At 38.2% G+C, this 19335-nt stretch overlaps 1 protein-coding gene across 1 annotated transcript in view; it reads left to right on the top strand.

Annotated features, from left to right (window-relative positions):
- LOC149941288 (cholecystokinin receptor type A-like) overlaps positions 1-19335 on the top strand; it is a 65422-nt gene that overhangs the window by 91 nt on the left and 45996 nt on the right. The window lies entirely within an intron of this gene.

The raw sequence follows: 19335 nt of genomic DNA on the forward strand, positions 1-19335 counted from the left end.
ATTTACAGACTCCTGTGAATAGTTAATTAAAATAAAATGCGAAACTTCTTTATTTACGCGGTAAAATATTTTACTCCGCAAATAAAGTGGTCTAGTACTTTATTTTAATTGATTTGTAAATTTTGTTTATTGAAGTTAATATAATAGTTGTGTATTTAAAATACGTCCAATATCGAAATTACTCCCTTATATATGGTATTCTACAGTTGAAATTAGCAACGAAGGTTTTTATCTCCTGGTGGGCTGCGTGCCGTAACTACACCGGGACTTTTCGGAGAGTTATTTTTCAGGGTGAATTAGATTTTCGGAAACTTTTTTTTCACGAATTTCTTTTTATTGCATTAGGAATTTTTTGCATTTAAAGATTTTTGATAAGCGTTTACCGTATCGTATTTATTATATTGGTAGAAATAATTCGCGCGTCGCTGTGTTTTACGAGTACACGGATAATAGTATTTTCCGGAATGTTTGTCAATTTACCCTTAATCTTGAATGTTCCGCTTTGAAGAGTCTTTTTGATCGTCGCCGCTATCTGAGAGGCTCGAGCTTTGACAATCCGTTTAGCCGATTATTCAATAAAATGGCGGGCATTTGGACGCGGTGGCTCGTAAACTATTTCGTAACAGGATATAGGGATCTAATAATCTTCCGTCTCGGAGTCCTTGACAATCGGGACTGCGCGAAACAAGCGGACTAGCTCGTCTCTTCAATAATGGCGCTCGCAGTCCCGGACACTCGACGTAAGCGACAAAGGGCGCCGTTGGACGCCTCTTCTTTTGACAGGTGCCAACATCCTTTAACTCTATACCGAAAGATTAAACAAGCCGTTGCCTCGCCTAATGGGCGACCAAACGGTTAAGTCTATTTACTAAACTGTCATAACGCCACGAAAGACGCGTATAAATAATGACCATTATACCAGGTATATCGCTAATCGTTAAAACGGGGCTAACTTTACCTCGCGCGGGTTTAAGTTCAATAATTCTCGACTCCCACGACTAAACCCGTATTTTCTCATCATGTTTTTCTTCATTGAGGTCAAAATTCGATAGGAGAAAAGAGACCCCTTTCGCAAACAAGCGTCAAAACCACCAATAACCCCCAAAAATAACTTTTTTCCCGATATTTTCTTTCTATTTTTTTGGCCCTCTCGATCAAAAAGCCATTATTTGTTTGGAGCCTTCCTTCAGCGCGTGGAATGTATACGCTCGGAAACTAAAAAAAGAACGGTTCCGCGTATAAATGTCTACAACGTCAAACAGCGCCTTCCCCAAATATCTATTTTTTCTTTCAAAAACACCCTCATTTTGAGCGCACTCGCCGATACCAGAAGGGAAGCGTTATTTTCGCATTACTGACCACTGACCCTATACCAAATGTATACCGAAATATCGTTATAACGTTCAATTTTATTTGACAGTAGAGAAACAGTGGTTGTTTGTTTTGCCCAATTCGCGCGGGGTGAAATGGTTTCTTTTTTTGAGAAAAGATTCTGATTGAATTCGAGCTCGTCGCGCCTTCCGTTCTTCAAACGTGGCGTTGAAACCGTACGCTTTAAAGAAGTTCTTTCTAAGGCTAACGTATACGTTACGTAGTTGCCAGAAACGACGAAGTTGAAGGTCTCAGTTCATCCCGCTTTTCCCAACGTATAGCTTTGACCGTGCCTCTTCTTCACTTTTGACGCGACTCCCAGGTGCTCCTAAATGGGAATTTTCGCTTTTGCGGTTTTGGAGACAGGGAAAAACTTTTAATCGGAGTAAGAGAGAGAGAAAAAGCGGAAGAATTCTTTGTACTGTGTGCTTATTAAATTCAGTCGCTTCCGTCAGCCAAATATGCCATTTTCGCTACGTTGACCTCTTCTTTCGCTAGATATCTTTTCTTTTCCCGTTTTAACAGCGCAGAAGCGATTTCTTCTTACTTTATTTCTGGATGAAAGTCCTCGTGTCAAATATTTTTGGGAATCCTTCGATTTCTCTCTTTGTGTGTGTGTGTGTGTGTGTGTGTGTGTTTTTTTTTTGTAAGCCTTAGTACTTTTTTAAATATATTCTTTAATACTGAGGCAACTTTAAAGTCGGCAGCTGTCGACGTTTAACGCGAGGGCTTTCTTCCCGGCTTATGTCTCTTAGCATTTTTCTTAAAAATAACAGATGAGCAATTTCTATGTGTGAAAGTTAGTTTTTTGGTCAGATTCCTATAGTTTTTGGTAGTTTTTACCCAAAAATATTTGACGCGTAGTGGTTTGGGATGTAACGGTCTGTTCCACTATAGCTTCCCAACGTATAAGAAGAACTTTCTTCCGACAAATATTCGCGGAATGGAATGCTATTTATCTTCATTTGATCTGTAAGTTTTGTTGGAAATTCCATTCTTCCTTATGACGTTCTTCGAAAACGTGTCAGCTACATTTGGCGCCGACTACTTTTCCTGATCTAACCATCCTTATACCGCCTTCCAGAGACCTCACGGTGCCAAATGAAACTGACGTCCCTCCCAAGTCTTATAGGAAACGGTCGAAACCGTGAGATCGAGGAACGGTGTATCAAATGTTAAAGAAAAATGTAAGCGGCTGTCACAATGGCTAGTTGTAAAAAAGTCAAAACGTTTGCCGCGGGATTTTCTAGTGAAAGAAATAGAGAGTTTACCCGAAAAGCGTCGTTTCGGCCCTATATGGGTCTTTAGGGGTAACTATAAGAAGTGACAAGTATCCGTCCCTGTCCTCTTAACAAGAAAGAGGATTTTGACGCCACTAAAAAGAAGTGACACATTGCCCATCGAAAATACTCTCTAGTGGCTCCTTCCATAAGCTTTCTTTTTCTATCGAAGGAATGGGTCCGTTTTTTCGGAAGCATTATCGAGGGGTTATAAAGGCGCCGATTGCCGGACATCGCGCCTATTACTCGGACAAGGAATCGCTCCGGCCGGACTAATAAGGGGACTGCCATCGTGAGCGAAGGAATAAAAGATAGGATAAACGAGCTACCCGTAAACGCTTTATCCCTCGGTAAAGTAATAGCTAAATCATTTATAACACTGAACGTCTAAAGCGACAAAAAGGTTTTGTTTTTACCTTGTTGACCCATTTTACTCGTTATTCCCGTTTTTGTCTTCTCGGACTGAGACAAACCGTAATCGTCCGAAGGTACTCCGTCATTTTTTCCGGAGCTGTGGGACTAATGGAGGGAAATAATTTTGCCCATTTGTCCGTTATTTCGCGGCTACTCGTCGCGTTTCGAGAACGAAGGAAAACGGAACCAGCGTTAAGAAAACTATATCCTAGAAGAAATTAATTTATCCCTGATTCGTTCTATTTACGACTTTCCCTATAGGCTTTCCGAACGCTCAATGTCGCTTTTATTCGACGCTCTATTCGGTAGTGTAACTAACTCCGCTATGTTGTCGTAAACATTTTCCGGTTAAGATTTATGGAGTCAATTTTCTCGCTTTCCTCGGAAAGTCTGAAACAAAACATCTGGTTCTTCGCAACAGACTCTTCCCAAATTGTTGAGTAAGGCGCACGATCCATTTTCCCCGAATTTCTGAGCCGCTATTTCGTGTAGGCACTGTTTCGCTCGTACTTTTTACACCGATTTTGAAAATGGTTGGGTTTTTATTTACGAGGCTTATTTTAAAACTTTCTATGATGGCTAAAAATCTGATTAGCTTAAAAGGCTCGTTGCTCGAAATGTCAGCTAACGTGATATTCTCTTATATACGGTTGCACTGCTCTCAAAGATATTAAACAATCGCTATTAGGTATATACGTAACATCGCTTAAGAGAGGGTAATTTTGGGAAATTTATGACTATGTTCAACATTATCATATTTTAATATTAAGAAAATTGACTTTCCACGCCTGTTAATGCTTTCTTCGCTCTGGACACCGAAGCCCACCAATTAGCCCTTCTGCAGTTTTCACCTGGTATCTGACTAGAAAATATAAAAGAGGATAAGCTACTCAGCCGATTTATCAGCAGGGGTACTTCAAAATGTTATTACTTAAGTCTATTGATATACGTATGAACCGGAAGTACCGCTAGCTTTAGAGCCTCGAGATACGTTTTAACGCCTTGTCAAAGCTAGAATTGTTATTCCTTTTCTATATTTCTACGAACCAGATTTGGTGGAAGCGAACTATATTAAAAAGTTGATGAAAAAACGCTCGCTGTCGCGTTAGAAATTATTAATAGTTCAAAAAAAATTAAAATTAAACCTATTTTTATGTATCGAAATTATACAACTACCTTTTGGTGAATTTTATAAATATGGAAATATGCAATTATCCTAAGAATTTTCTTAACTAAAACTTCACTTTCCACGCTTGTAAGGAAATATTTTTTGGGAAGGGGGCAATGCATATTCCCTGAAACTGGTCATCCCACTGGCGTTGCTCCTTTATCGGTCGGCTAAAGGGTGCTAAGCACCCACTCGCGCCCATATTTACTGAACGAAGGAAAACCATAAAAATCAAAATAATACTATAGTTTTATCTAAATGGTCCGTGCGTATACTATGTAGTGCCATTTATATTTACAAATTCCAACTATTGGAAACTTCGTCTACTTGACTTTGAATTATTATCTGATTGAGCAATTTGCTGGAATGGTTCATTTATAAATATTTTGAAAATGAATAGAGTGAGCGCACGAAAAATCGAGGTGCTTGTTACCAGCGGTTGTATTAAAAACCACCCTTGCCTCTAGGCTTGAGCTTTATTAGGTCCAATCTCTCCCCGTATCTAGCCTCATCTTAGAGCCCGCTACCTATTGGCCAGTTTCCAGGCCTCTAGGCTTAAGTCTACTTAGCCTATTGCTAATCCACAACAGCAGCTTGTTACATTTTTCGTTTCTGTAAGTCACTAGTTTTTCCAAAAATTTAATCTACGCCCAGGGCCTATTCGCTCGTAAGTCGTAGAGCCTCAGCCTTAGGGAGTTTTGTTTTGTACGAGAAATGCTAAAGCGCCAAGGAAATGCCAGCCATATTTTGGGTTTTTAAGGTTTGAATTGTTCCTGGGTATTTCAAATCTGAAAGGGCCCTTATAAAATCAGTCAATCACTAATCAGCTTGGCTAATATCCAAGGCACCACCTTAGACCCAAGTCATCCAGCGACTTTTAATGCCTTTATCCCAGGGGTGAAATTTCGTAGGACGGTGGTGGCAAGCCTTTCATGCCACGCGAGCCGACAGCTCCCTATACTCACTATTACCTTTAACCTCTAAGTTTTTATGTACAGCTGCAATTAACGGCAGAATTCCAACATTACAATTCCATTGATCGAAACATCTGCAAATTACTTCAAACTTGCTAATATATATCTTAAAAAGGTTCAAGTTCAAAAAGTATTCAGATAATTAATAGTTCATATTGTATCGACACGTTTTTAATAAAAACAATTCTACCGGGCATTTTCAGACGTTTAGCAGATTTATTTAAGATAAGTTTGAAGGTCTATACAGGTATAATGCAAACAAAGTTAAGCCACTTTACAGAACAAGATTTAACTGATTCCCACTTTAAGCTTTGTCTAGGGTATGTTTAAGAGAAAACGCTATTTAAAAATGTTTTTAAGTTAATTACATTCCGAGTTAATTGGATTTAGAGTTAGATCAACTACTCAACTTTCGTTAATTTGATAAAATTGGCATCAAACACTGATCCAACATTGACCCTCATTTCCGTAAGGGTATATAACAACCACGGGCAGTATTTAAGCGCAGATATAACATGGTTCGTAATAACTACTAGTTGCCATTGTACCGCAATATTTATTATTATACACAACTTTTTTTAATATTATAATTTCAGGTATAAAACAGAAATAATAATTGCTGCGTGATGCATTTAAATTCAAATATAAATGCATCTTGAAAATGACCATAAATTCAGTCGAATTACAGCTATTTAGTTGCTGTAATTCGATTTATATTTTTACAGCTCATTTTAAGCCTCGCAAGTATGAATTGTGCAAAATATTGCTTTTAATTTACAACGACTAAACAGAAAATGCCGAAATGACGGATTGGGAAAATATAACATTTTTATCACCTATAAAAGTGCTTTAAAATGCCCATAAAGGAATTGCAGATATTCAGTAGCTGCTGCACGCTTTCTTTTTTTAAGTACGTTTTAAAGCAAACAAATATTAATTTTGAAAACGCTGATTTTTTAAATAATTTAGATTCATAAAACAGCGCGTGTATAAATGACAGCCAAATTGAAGTTCTAATCAAAATTTTCATTTATTTCTCTGCGGGTAATTGTTTCCAAATTGTAGCACTACTGCAGACAGGCAGTGAAATACCGCCACATATGCAGGTGAATGACAGGATACAATTTTTCTATAGGGGTTTCTTTGTCTCTCCAATCATGAGATATAGCCGTTTATCAAACTCATTATTTGATACTTCTGCCAACATGCAAAGCGCCAAAGCATTTTCCCCCATTTGAAGCAATGCAGATTTTTTATTGGTTTTTAGATCGACCGTAAACGGTTCATATTTTACTCTTTTTTTGAAAAAGTACCAAATAACGCGTAAGGCATTGTCCAGTTTTATATTATATCTCAAAATCTAATTTCAATACAGTTTTCAGGGAGTTAGAACTTGATATTTCTGCACAGATATAGAAAGAGCTTACGCTCCTAATTTGACCAATATATAGTCAATGTATTTATTTCAAATTAGGAAGAAGAACTATGTTAAAACTCCTCCCAATCTTCCTCGAAGAGAAAGTGCTTTTTCCTTATCAAAATCAATTCATCCTGGTATTTCATTGGTTCCCTAAAACATCGCTGTTCGTACTAAAAAAAAAAAAAAATGACTGCTCCTAGAATGCACAGTAAGTCGTTGCGCGTCCCATTGGGATATCGAGAGCTTATCCCGGTTATAATCATCACATTGCGACGATGCTCCGAGAGAGCGTCAAATTGCTTGCTCCCTGTTGCTCCGAAAGAAAATCCGAACCATCAAAGCAGATGAGCTGCTAAATATTGTTTTTTGAACGAATTTTTCCGCCTCACAGAATTGTAGTAAATCAAAAAATTTACGGGTTGTGGTTGCCATTACGGTTATGTAGTTTTTAGTATTATTTTATATAACAATATATTCAGATGTATTTACTTTTTTCTTTTACACTCGTACGCAATTTACGCTGTATGTATATATACAGCGTAAATTGCGTACGAGTGTAAAAGAAAAAAGTAAAATACATCTGAATATATTTCCTTTTAAAACTATTTATTATCCTCTCAAATTCCTGCCGCAGTGAACTGACCCAAGCTTAACTATATACCCTCCTTTTCCTCAGAGAAGCTGAGCTTTTTCCTATAATATTAGAATAACAATCATCATCTTGACAGTTCACAGGCGGAGTATTTAGAAGTTATTAATTTTAAATTTAATATATTTATGGAAAATTTAGTTAATAGATTTCCGGACGAAGTATTACGTTTCGGATTCATCTTGTTTAATGCAGACGCAATTTATTTATTTTCTTGTTTAAGCCTCGGTTTGAAAAAAAAAAGGATATGACGGTTGTTAAATAATAATAGAGATAATAATCAGCTAATACCCAAGGCACCGACTATCCCCTCAAAGTTTGAATCTAAATGTCAGTTAAGTCCGAAGGCAAACCAAACAAGAATCATTTCGTGTTTCTCAAAACTAGTCTCGTGTCGCTTAATGCTTTTGCCCTTTGTAGAGCAGTAGGGAATAGCCTTTAGGAAGAATTTGAAATTGAAATGAAAGCGCTTGTTTATTAACCACGACCTTTGAAAATGTATAACTTTATTTTATTTCATTTTGGGGACACAAATAAACAACGTCATTGCGCGAAATGAATCTACACGCCCATAATGTGTTTCAACTCCAATTCGGTCAATATCTTTGAAATTTACATTCTTTATTTCTACAAATAGATACAGTTCTTTGACTTATAGCGACCGATAGCTATCCCAACGCCCTCTTTTGGCATTTATGGGGTTATAACGGATTCAATAGAAGCTAGATAACTAATTTTTTTTATTTATTAACAGAGAGACACGGATGGAATTTTCAAAAATATTATTTAATCAATAATTGGGGTGAAAAGAGCCCACAATTTTACCAAAAACAACTGAGCTTTCGACCCGCGGGTCTTCGTCAGAGTGAAATTTAAATCACAGTTTACAGCTCTATATATATACAACCATAATTTAAAAAAATACTTTATACAAAACCAAATCCCGACAATCAACCAATAATTATTTTTTAGGCTAGATGGGGTTAATATTTATATTTTATTAGAATTTTGGCGTTTTCAGCATGGTAACACGGTGAAATTACGATTGAGGCATTTTTATCTAATTTGACAAAGCAGACGCTAGATCATAGATGCGCTACCTTGGTACGTCGGAACCTAGACTCCTTTCGACCAAGAATAATCTTTAACAATCCAATTATCATATTCAAAATCAACGTCGGACCATTAGTAATTATGAAAGTGTTCAAATTATAATTATATTAAACGAAATTTCTTTAGTCTTCAAAGTTTCGTTCTAATTACGTCGTAGTAAATTTTTTTTAATAAACTAAAATATCAAAAAAAAACCTATCCACTCCTGGGATACAAGAAGGGACTGCGTTATTTTTTCAACCTTGATTGGCTTTTATAAGTGTTCGCCCTAATGAAGTCTCTCGTTCCTCCGTATAGGCCTTTGTTGTTTTCCGAAGAGTCTTTTTCCTCTTTATCAACGTTGGGATTTAAGTAGCTATTGAACGTTGAAGAGCGCCCCGGGAAAAGAAATCTTTGAACTCTAGGGGAGGCCCGTGGTTCTCTCCGTAACCAGGTGCTGGGTAATGTGGAAGCAATTTCCCTTTTTAACACACAATCTCCAAGGGATTTGTGTGTACTGGGAGCACGTACAGTGTAGCCGATGCCGCCGGTACCGATGCCGCCGTATTCCACATAACTCTCCAAGAATTAGGCTTAGAAGGGCTAGGGATATATTAATCGAAAGGAAATATCATGCCCTCGGTAGCCCGCCATGAAATTTGGAGATCGGGGACCACAAGTTGGTAATTTGCCCATTTTAGTGCTTTTTGGTGATGTACGACTTTAAATCTACATACTTTTCTTAAATCAAGACCGACTTGGTTGAAAGTTATGTGTTTAATTAGTACTGATAATTTCTGAACTACGTTTTCGGTTGCATTAAGAAATTTTTATTTTAAGTGAGATTTCTGGCCAATTGGCCGGACCCCAGAGCCCACGTAAGCACTATGGTGATATTTTATTTTCGTACCAATAGATACAGGCGCCATCTAACTCCAAAAAACATTTGCGTCTGGGTAGCTTATTTCCAAAACCAGGTAACTCGAAATATTCATTTTCGATCGAATTCCTCTTGGGTTTATTAAGTTAATGTACTAGATAATTGTTTGATATATTTAATAAATCATGGGGATTGTGTGTAGTTAAATGTCCGTGACATCTTGTTTTTAACTTTTACCGAAGATTTTTCCATTTTCTCCTCGGCCCGCTTTTTAATCTCGAATAAATTATCGTAGTTTAACGCGGCCCGATGCTTTTAATCCCTGCTTCTGCAGTTACCCGAGAGAATTCGCCACGGTGGAAAAATACCTTTTCTAGTTCTTTTCTACTAAAACCCCGCTGTTTAGGCCCCTGGGTCCTTAATATTTAAGCCTTAGTTTATAGCATTACCTCCCAGGCGGACTTTAACTCGAAACGTTTTATCTTTGCATTTATTGTTTTTATTAAACTTTTAAAAAGCGGTCATTGATTTTTAACGAACAATTCTAGCTAACATTCCGTGTTCTAGAAATTTAATCTTAATTTGGGAGTTCTCTTTAGAGCATTGTTTCCCAAACTGTGTACCACGAAACCCACTATTTGAGAATAAAAAAGTGCTATTAAGTTATAAAGGTTAATAAGTTTATAACCCACAGGGCTTAAATTTGTAGCACTTAAACGTATGCTGTTTATTTAGGCTTTATATTAATGCTATTTATTGGTTGTAGGTAGGCGGCGGGCACATACTATATTGGGTATTAATTTTCTTCCGTTTTCGTGGGAGTTTATGAATGTTTAGTTTAGTCTCAAAATTTATTCCTTTCTTCGCGAGTCTTGTTGCACAATTATATATTAAAAATTAAATCCAGAGGTTTTTTCAATGTAAAAACACAGATTTACACACCACCCCTCCATTAGAGGTTCTGCCGTTTTTTTTTTCAGATACAAAAGGGTTCCCCGCCATTCAAAAAGTTTAGGAACCACTGCTTTAGAGTATAATAATACTACTTTAAATTCCATTAATTGAAATAATCATTTTAATTATAAATACGCCTAGAAAGTGTAATGAATCTCTCTCTAAACATTTGTTGCGTTGATCCATTTGTTATTTAATTGTACTACATATCGGTTTTGATTCGGCATCTGTCTTTCTAGATTTTTCAAAATTCAAACACTCTTATAAACTTAAGATCCATTGGTACCATTGACCATCGCGAATGATATGCAAATTTCCTTCCAAAAATGTTCCTATCTTTGACGAGTTTCCCATTTCTCGGTTGCCTCGCTCGTTCCCCTTTGTATCTACTTTTAAATATCGCCTAACGACGCTACAAGAAGGTTTTAATGAACTTCATGCAGTTCTCCGATAATATCAATTTTACGAATATTCGGTATAAAGCGCCTTCGAGATACATAAGCGAATCTGAGGAGAACTATTAAAGCTTTATCGCTCTCACTCTCTCCGTGAAGTTCAACTGGAAACGCGATCAGCGGCCAACTCGCGTTTTACGCTAATAGCCTATCCTAGCCCGTGTGTACGGCCAACCTCACTCTCGTGTGCATAATGGAATCCTTCCTCCATCCACGTACAACGCCCGCTACCAAATTCTCGTCCCGGCTCTTTTACGAAACTGATTAGCATTTGAAGCGGCGTTTTACTCGCTCTCTACAAAATTTGTCCGTTGTGTCCTCGGTGGGGGTGGGCCCCGCTCGTTGTCGATTTATGGGCTGCGTTCAGTAAATCTCAACGAAGTATCTGAAAAATTATTTTCGTTGAGACCGTTGCTAGGATCTTGTTGAACGCTTTTTACGCTTGTTGTAAATTTTGTAAAATATCGTCTGTTGCGGCGTCTGCAGCTAGCCTTACTCCATGCTGCGACGAGCCTTGGAAATAACGGTGGTCAGGTGGTCAAAGACCAGTTAATTAATTGCTCAGACCAGTTTATTTATTCAAAATTTGGGGGTCACTGGTCACCGTGTCCAGTTTATTAATTCGAAATAATAACAAAAAAACAGAAGGTGACCAGTTTAATAAGTCCAAATAATGGGAGATGCCCTATTAATCCAAGGTTTATATCAATTTTGATTTCCCTATTGACTGGATTTCGATGTATTGCGACTCCACTTACTACCGCCGCGGCCGCACGTCGAGGTTTTATGTAGAGTCCCTTCGATCGCATCCCTCGAACGAGTCGAACTGTCTAACCCCGCTCTGGCCTCAAACTCTCAATCATGGACTCTAAATTTAATGCCTCAATCCTCTAGTCTCGCTTTCCCCTGAGTACGTTAGGCTACCTGGCTACGCGGTAACCATGGATTAAACACTAAAGGATGTTCCACGGGCTAGCTTCCTAAGGCAAAGTCCTCGTTAGCTAGGTGTTATTTTTTGTTTTTCTTCTATCCAGGGGCACCGGATATGAGTTTGTAGCGCCATCTGTTATTTTTTGAAACTTTTATACCGTGATTTTTAGAATTCGTCTGCTATTTTTTCGATACCATTATTTATTTGAAAGCACGTGGGTTTGTTTGCCCCTGGATAGAGCGGAGAGAAATAAATTTCCGGTTTTTCGGACTCGCGCCGCTAGGTGGCGACGTGACAGGGCATTTGTGTGTTTTTTCGTCCGTGGAACATCCTTTAGTGTTTAATCCATGCGGTAACGGACCGGGGACTCTGGAGTTACGGGGCCTAGAGAAAGAGAGATAATACGGTAAATTACGAGGGTCTTCTAGGCTATGGTAGTAGTCTTAGGTGAGATAGTACTATATTGTACTATTCTTATGGTACTCATAAAATAAAGTTAACTATTTTGAATACGTGTAAAATTAATGTTACCAACATAATCTAACTTCTAAACATGTAGTATAGGTTTTTTTAGGCTTATAAATGACATTGGAACATTTTATATAAGACCAGTTTAATAATTCATAAGCTAGGGGTCACTGGTCATAAGGACCAGTTTAATAATTCATATGCTAGGGGGTTACTGGTCATAAGGACCAGTTTAAAAAAAATTCTTATTTCCAAGGCTGGCTGCGACGCAGACTTGGATATAGCGGGAGTCTTGGGGCCAATGGCTCTTAAAAAAATCAGGTGGCCCTTAAAATAAATCATTCGAACGGGGGTTGCGGGCCACCGTGGCTCCCAAATTAAATAAAAAATATTTATTACAAACAACATGGACATTTCTGGAAATTAATTTTTTTTACGCCGCTTCTGAACCCCCTTTGGGCCAGTGGCCTTCAATAAAAATAAAGTTATGGGGGTCGGGAGACGGTAGGACCCCTGTTAAAAATATCACTATTTCCAAGTCTGCTGCGACGTGACGTGACCGTTGAGCGACGGAAAAACCTGCCCAATGGACGGGCAACTTAATGACATTAAAACCGTAAGTCAAAAAACCCGTTCAGTAAAAAACCGCTGACCGTTTTAGAGTTACTGAACGCAGTCATGTTCTTACCAGGTCAATGGTCATCGAACCGGCTTTGGAAAAAAATCGTTTGTTATATCGATTTCAAAAAACCTGATAACTGGACTCTCATACGAGTGAAGGCTGGTTTTCACTAGTTCAAAAACGTCGCGACGATGACCGTTGACGCAAAACAATTGCATTAGACCTAACGGTGATTTTTACCTCCCCTAGGAGGGGTTATACAACCACCGTGTCTGTCTGTGGGTCTGTCTGTCAGGCCTGCGAACGCGTTCGCATTTTCGGTGCAAAGTGTAATCACTGCGTACGCAGTTTCTCGAGATCTATGCGTGCGCAGTTTCTCGAAGGGTTGGCAAAACCACCGTGTGACGGTGAGCGTTAACGGATTCATTTGCGGTTTGGTTTGGATGGTGTTTTTTCGCTCACCGTCGTGATGGTTTGGTGTATTACGTTTTTGTAATGTTTGTGCGTAGGTTGTGAGTGTTGAATTTGTTGTGTTTGTGTTCTGATGGTTGTGCATGTTGAGTCTGTTGTGTTTATATGGGCGTTTTCTCTCCAACTTCTTCTTAATGACTTTAGGACGGACCGAGTGCTGAGTGTAATGCTACCTCTCAACGTCCAATGGCAGGGTTTCCACCAGTTGTACACGGTATTCGTCTTAGTATCAATTTGCGATTGCATCGGGAGGGATTTGAACCCGAGACCTCTTGCTTGACAGGCGGACGTTCTACCACAGAACCACCGACAATTGTTACGCCTTATTGAAAATTAGACCTTCAGCTTTATCGGGAGCGTATTTAATAGAGTACGAAATTTTGGTTTAATTGAAATAGAATTGAAATTGAAATTATTGCATCGAAGAAATTCTAATTTAGCGTTTCTCTATTGATTAAAAACAAATGCGCCACCCAGGTTTCGAACCCAGACCATTCGGCTTGGCAGTCGAGCGCTCTACCACAGAACCACCGATAGCTGCTTAGGTTCACTGAAATTAAGACGCGCATCGTAAGCATAATAGGTAATAAAGTCTTTTTTTATTAATGAATTTATGAAGGCCTAATCTGGTTTTTTTACGAATGAAATTTTAAAGGTTAAATCTTGTTTTAGCGCAGTCAGCCGAGATAAGAGGGTTAAAGGGTAGACCCTGTGTTAGTTTTTTGTTATTTATTTACGGGTATTATTAACGACCTATATATAGTTGTGTTAATTCAAAGACGATAATTTAACGTTTATTGCTTTAAGAGCTGGCGGTTAGTCAAGTGACTCTCTGTGCTTTGTTGATGGTAAGGTTTTTGCTTCTTGTAAATATATTTGGTGTGGATATTTGGATATCTGCGATTTCTAACGCAGTCAATGATTTCCTGGGTGTGCGAGTCATTATATGATATTGGAAATTGGACGGCATTGGTCTTTTTCATGCGCTATGTGTCACAACGTCAACTGGAAGTCTACGGGTGTTGAAATAAAATGAGCGTTAAAGATGCGGCAAGTATTTCGTAAGCGAGAAAAATACAATTACCATCTGTAGATATTTCTTTCATTAAAATTTGCTTAGTATTATATTCAACTGATAAACATGTACTGTAAAAAGGGTTAAATTCAATTGTGCATTGTTTTAGTAAGTCTAACTCGCTGTTGTAACTACTTAATTTATAATATTCTGAATAAATTAAACTCGATTGTTTCGTCTCAATTATTTAAATTAAAATTAAAATTTTATACCGGGCAGGGTTTGAACCGAGAATACGTTTTTCGTAAATAACTCTGAATTGCGGAGATATCTTTGGGGGTCGTGTCGAGAAATTAATACCACTAGGGATCATTCTTCCGAGGAGAGGTATATTTTGGCTTGCCAACTTGTTGAGTCAACGTTCACCGTCGTAGCGTTTTTTCCTAGTGATAACAAGCCTCGAAGTAAGCTTCGACGACATAAAGGGGAAACATGTGCAATGCAAGTCTCCAATGGTCTCGAATTTCCCTTCACACCGCGAAGGCATACACCAATTCAAATTATCTAAATAAACCGCCTGTATCAATCCGCCTGATAATATAAAATCTGGTGATATTTATGTATTTACAAAACATGTAATAATTTTATAATAGTTTTATGTTATATTCCGCAGAGGGATCCCGCGAAGCTACATGTTTTAATCAAATGATATTCACAGTTTACGCGGATCTTTACTTTTCTATAACAATTGTAAGTGGAATATTGTACTTTTGGAGATAGTTAGATTGGAAAGCCCGCATTTGCATCCGCAAATGTAGGCTTTACTTCATAATGTAGGCTTTATTTCGGAGAGTTCTTTCGTTGTTTTGGGCCAACGCTGTTGGGGAAGGTAGGGATGACTCATCCTCGCTCGCGTCGTCCACCAAAATTAACTTGGGCCTAGGGCCCCATAAAGTCTTAATCCGGCCCTGCTCTTACTATTGCACCACAGTGAGTCCGCAAAGATTTCTTCTCCAGCCAATAGACCCATGATGAAAGTTGGGCGGCCGAAAATTAACATTTTTACCTGGCAACTCAGCATTTGGACGGAACATCCGTTTCCTTACTTCCACCTGTATATTTCAATGGCGGTCACGTGGTTCAAAACGTCACAAACAGGATGTTTCGTGTAGAGGTCTCACTTAAGCCTCGTCTGCGGCCCCTCTTTTGTTATGGGTCTATTAGGTTGGAGACCGGTAGCGTCATCCGAGGGGCCCGCTATATAAGGGATGTCGGGACACTGGACTCATCCTCTTGGTTACGGACTCCGACCTAACCAGTCGAATCTTTTACTATTCTCTCTTTTAGAGAAATTTACTTAAACTGCCATGCCTTGTAAACTTTGGTAATTATATATATATATATATATATATATATATATATATATATATTTATTAATAATAAAGAGTATTTTCTAGTTTAACTCACGTACATAGTTTAAACATAAGCCGACAATTCTAGGCGTCACAATCTTGATCTCAAGTAAACCTGAGCTCAAAGCCACTTTTGATATAGATATAAATTAATAAAACATTTCGCTAATGTTTACTTTTAAAGAATTTCCGAATCTGGTAAACACCCATTAAATTCAAAAAGTAAAAAAAATATGTTTACCTAGTTTTTCTATTTGAATTTTTTAGGTAAGATTATCATACGCAAAAAGGATATAATGAAAGAAAAATCTATTTATTATACCTGTGGGTAAATACCAATAGATCAAATTGGCCTTTCCTCGAAAGAAATAAAGAGATAGATAGTGTTTCATCCGCTGTATATAAACATCATCTTGGCGCGGTTATTGAAGAGGGAACGCCCCGGAAATAGGCCTATAGAGAAATCGTAGGTGAAGCGAAGGAATATATATGGCGGCCACGTGTCGTTGGCCAGTCCTCGGAGGACGCTCTTTCTCCTCCACCGCCGAAGATTGATGGTTCAATGATCATCGTACCCGGTTGGGTTTTGAAGGGGTTTCCAGGAAAATACTCTTCGGAACCATGTATGGTGCGGTTTTCCCCATAATCCCCGAACCATTTTTCCTCTGGAAGATGAAAACTTAATACGGGTTGTTGCTCTTTTGAGTAACGTTCCTCTTTTTGTAAATATTGGATGTATTATTCTCTTTCACGGGACATCGTCATAGTGGAAATCTAAAGAGGAAAGCATCCTATCACGTCCTGCCTTCGAACTTTTTTAAAGCCCTACATTTTGCGAGCAACATTTTGACTTATAAATGTTTCGTGAAAACTTAGTGGGAACTCCGCAATATGTTTCAATCCTTCGACGCTTATCCAAAAATTTTAAAACAAAGTACTACTCTTTGAAACTCGTAAAATGCTGTTTTTACCTCTCCGAGGGGACTATGTCCCCTAGGAGGGGTTTAACAATCACCGTGTCTGTCTGTCTGTGAACGCGAACGCATTTCCGGGGCAAAGTGTAATCATTGCGTTGAAATCGCCGCGTTCGCAGTTTCTTAGAATTAGGGAAAAGGTTTTTCCAAAAGCGCCCTCTTTTTGTCATTGGGTGTATTATAATTTTCTTTTGCGAATGGTGATTGTACGTGAAGAATCTTCGACGTTGGGGACAGAAGTGCCGAGGGTTACGGTTAACGTCTCAACGTCCAAATGGCTGGTTTTCCACCAAATGTTCACGGTATACGTTCGAACCCGAGCCCTCTTGCATGACAGGCGAGTGTTCTACCACATAACCATCGATACATATTACGCTTCATTGAAAATTATAAGCTCAGCTTAAGCGGAAGAGTATATTAATAGTTTTTACAGTCTACATTTTTTAGGTATGAAATTTTAAAGGTCAAATCTTGTTTTAAGTATGAATTTATAAAGGTCGGCACAGATATTGAGATAAGAGGGACAAAGGTTAGAATCCTTGGGTGGTCTATATAGGTTTTTTGTCTATCGGTATTTACTACCTCGGGCCGACACCACATTGTAAATATAAAAAAAAAATCTTTATTTACTTTTCAAGTGAATTGGGTCATTTATGGAAACAGATTCAAGTTGTATACCCGCTCTTATGCCTTTTCGTTTTGCTTACCGTACTCGTAACTCCGTAATTTATTTTACGTGTTTTCTTATCGGCTTTAAATGTGTGATACATTTTGATTAATGTGATTACGTTGGTTTTATTGATATTGAGATACGTGCTGTTGTTTAGCCTTCACTATTCAGTTAAGGGCTTTTTGTTAACGGTTAGGTGTTTTTGGTACCTTTGACAGTGCTAAATGGAACTCGCGAACTCTTGAAAATATGTACCTTTAACAGTGCTAAATGCACGAACTCAGTGTACAGATTATCTGAGACTATCTTATACCCTCGGCTTTAACTTTGATTGTTTAAGAGCTTTAATACAATAGGTTGGTTTTGTCTTTAAAATAGTTTCTCGCACGTATATATTTTACGTTTCTTGAGCGTTCTAATATTTGTTAATTTTGTATTTTCTATTAATTTAATAACGTTTTAGGTCTAAAGTTGGTTTATTGCTCTATTGATATTGAAATTTGTTTAAGGCAATAACATTTGTAATATTTACTTTAATTGTAATAAAAATATTCTACCGGTCGGGATAGCACTGGGATCACGTTTTTAAGAGGACGTTCCGAATATGGCGGTGTATCGTTGAGTGCCGTGTCCTGTAATTAATACGCCCAAGGGCAAACTCTTCCGAGGAGAGGTATATTTTGGCTTGCCAACTTGTTTCACGTATGATATAATAAAGATTTCGTTAGACAATATAACAACATTTGTATCTTTTTTTACGCTGATCCGGGATTCCGTCAAGAAATCAGTGAAGAAAACCTTCAATGGGCGTGTCTCATTTTTGGCCTAGCTCGTTTTATTTCCGGTCCACCTACGTGAATAAAGGTTCAACTATCTCAACAACGGATATATAATTATTTTTATGAAAGCCAAAATAAATCGTTTTTTTTGTTTTGGATATGTTTGTTTTATTATAAATACAAATATACGCCTTTGAAGCTAACGAAACGCTTTGTAATAATAATATATTTCTACCCTCCAGCCAAAGTAGTGACTGTTATCCAAATAAACTATTGAATGTCGTTTGAAAACTACACCGCCTCTGCGAACTCTAATGAATTAGTTAGTTTAGTTCCAGGCATACCATGTAATAGAAGGATTAATTAGAACAGCTGCTAGAAGACAATTTATTTCTCGCATGGCCTTAAGGGTACACTTTCTAGCGAATGTGTCGTTCGAAAGTGGCTCTTGGCGCGTCGCTGCCGCTAATATATATAGAAACACTTTTGGCTTCGAAATAATTGCGTTCGTTGCGTTCTCGCTGGACCTTAAGTTTTCTCCTTAATCGAGCAGATTCGTCTTAAGTCGCAATTATCGTTCTCGAACAGGCGTCTACTGACTCTCTCTAACGCCAACGTCCTACCCGCTATAACGGATACGTTACCAAGCGCGAATTAAGGGATAGCTTATAATAGACTCCGTATTGTCCTATTTGGGAAACGTTGAAGAGCGGCTTTTGACATTGTCGCGATCGAACATAAGGTAAGCCCGTGTAATCACCATAAAAGCCCAGAGTCGCGTATAGGTATTATTGCAGGGACTAGTTTTTCTCGGTAACATCTCATTCGCCTTTTCCAGTAAGAAAAGAAATCTGAGAACTACATTGATCCGATGGTATGGTTGCTTGATAAGCCGCTAGTAGCGTAGCTTTCGTAAGGCGTAGGTTGTAATTGGAAAAGTTCGTCGCGTCCATTCGAGCGTGTTACAGTTTCGGGGGAGAGAAAATCAAAATGGCTCTCGACCGTAACCGATCGGCGCTAAATGACAAACCAAACCTTGTAATATCTCAGATTTTCTCTTGTATACAAGCCACTCTATTCATTGATCGCGTTGTCATTTTTTACTTTTATCGGGAACGGTACTAGAGACGCCGATCCCGCCAACTGTCATTTAGTAGACCAAATATCGTTACGACACCGTCCTGCGTCATATTTCAATTGGTCGCCGCGATATTTACGCAATCTCAATCGAAAATGTATAAATTTATTGATATTCCCGGAAAAGCTAGTAATTGCCGCAAAAGGTTGATGAGAGCTATTTTCAACCTGATCTTCATTACACTTTCAATATTGAAAC

This window comes from Leiobunum rupestre, chromosome 6 (assembly GCF_980474605.1).
Source record: "Leiobunum rupestre chromosome 6, qqLeiRupe1.1.hap1, whole genome shotgun sequence".
Taxonomy (NCBI): Eukaryota; Metazoa; Arthropoda; class Arachnida; order Opiliones; family Sclerosomatidae; genus Leiobunum; species Leiobunum rupestre.